A 2,331-nucleotide genomic window follows, 5' to 3' on the forward strand; every position below is an offset into this window, starting at 1 on the left:
CTGGCGCCGCCCCTGGGAAGCATATTTGCTGTAGATATAGAACAGTGGAATGAATTACTTATCCAGTGGCATATGCCCTAATATTGATATTAAATAGTTGTAAGTGCAACGTATGCAGTCTATTGTTACAAACAACTTAAGTTTTGACCAAAATAGTTAAAACTATTTGGTTATTTCTGGATAGCTAATAAAAAATATGAGTATATGAAGTGGAACTGAAAGACACAAAAACAAATTTCAGCAAATGTCGAAATCTATGCGGAAACAACAAATTGAAAGTAATTAATGGGGATCTGCACAACCGTGTAGCACCAAACCCATGAATTAGTGAAGTTGAAGTTTAATTAACAAGTTACGACAAAGATAAAGCTCTGGGCATAGACTTAATCCTGCCACAATATTTCAAACAAGATAGTAAGTCAATAATTTCTGAAAGGCATGAATTTTTCTCTTTCATTTGGAATAAAGAAGAGCCGATGGAAAAATATAGAGGGAATCAATAAATCCCAGCTACCAACGAAAACATTTTCCATAGAGTATGTGACAACAATAACAAAATATAATTATATTTCAACCATTTGTATTTTTGATCTATACATTGATGGAATCGAAGATTATCATCACAGTAGTTATTGATGCACAAAATTGTTATTGTAGAAGATATAGGAATGATGTTTTAAATATTTTGAAATCCTTTGATGTCGCATACAGTGAATGGAAAGGCATGTGATGTCTCCCACTTTAGGTTGCAACCTTTTTAATGCCAAATAAGTTGTAATATTTTTTCCTATTGTGTAGAAGATTCAAGTAATGCAAATATTTTAGAGGATTAAGTTTACCGCAAAAAATGCATGTCCTACAAAATCAAAAATACATTTAATTTGTAGTTCAGCAAACATAAAGGTACACACAATTTACTTCCAATTTGACTGTTTCCATATTAGAATTTATATTGCTAGATGTATGAAATCAAGATTATTTTTGGTGTATAAAATTTATTTCTGGATTTGTTGATGAAGTACATTACAAATCTTATTGTATTGAATGTATTGAATAAGGTTCTGCTTTCTGTCCAAGAAAAGCTGCCAAACTTAAGGTTAAAATATAGTATCAATATTCGTAAGTACAAACTTGGAACATTTATAAGCCATTCAGTTCATACCTTCAAATATATACATTTCTTATTCAATGCTTCATATATTTCAGTTGATTTGATACTAAATTTTCAAAGGACGTTGCTAAAGCATTGTCCTCTGTGAGCATATTGCTACAAGATGCCAACACCTGCGAGATCAATTCAACACACATCCTTGTCCATCGCTCACAGCAAACGATTCCCAAATGCATCGAGTAACCACCCCAATCAACATCAATTTTGCAGGTTGAAAGCATTTGTAATTTTCTTATTATCCCTGCTACAGAACAATCGCCCTCATCCGTAATTGCATGGTCAACACCTGCAACGCTTGTCCACCGTGGCTGATGTTTGATCTAATTTTAAGCTGAAGTGGATGGGCGGAGAAATTGTTCTCTTGTTTTCAGTATTGAAGATTAAGTGTTTCCAGTGATCACCTGCATCCCAAGGCGAATGAAATGTTCACCTTGTTAGGTGTGTGTGAAGAAAATATCAAGCTTCCTTACTGGTACTGCAATACGAGCTAATTGCTGGTATGTAATATTCACATGTTGATGCAAGATAAATGCTGAATGCAGTATTAGAGTTACCTTGTAAATTACCACAATCCAAATCTTGGCCAATGCACAGGTGTTTACCATTTTACTTTTAATTAGCAATTTAATTATGCCAAATGCAAATGATATACCATCTTAGTCAATTGACCAGAGGTCCTCACTCAAAAACAACTTTCCTAACAATCGTCTCCATTTCCCACGTCTTCGATTAAAACAAAATTATATAACTTGATTCTAAAAACAAACAAAAGAATGAACTCACTTCTCAATTAAAAAGAATACTGTCTATGCCAAAAACTGCATTAGTATACTACTGAGACACTGTGCAGCCAATCTTGAATTCCCGATTCATAGCAAACCCTCCTCAAATTCACTGTACTAAAGTAGTTCCTAGGTATGGGATGGCTGTACTCAAGGGTGACATTGTATGCAATTCCAGGTACACATTCCCCATCTTGCCCACAGTGAAAGTGATGTGATCAGCACCACGTGCCAGCCACATTTACCCGATGGTTGCCCAGGTTACAGCGCCTTGAATAACGTAGTGTGGAAAACGACCCAAGAAACTGGTTCCCCAGACGGATGAGAAACATAGATGGCAGTGCGATCAGTGTCGGTGCTAATTTTCTTGTGAAAGTA

The sequence above is a fragment of the Lepisma saccharinum genome, chromosome 2 (assembly GCF_977018435.1).
Source record: "Lepisma saccharinum chromosome 2, izLepSacc3.1, whole genome shotgun sequence".
In the NCBI taxonomy this organism is placed as follows: Eukaryota; Metazoa; Arthropoda; class Insecta; order Zygentoma; family Lepismatidae; genus Lepisma; species Lepisma saccharinum.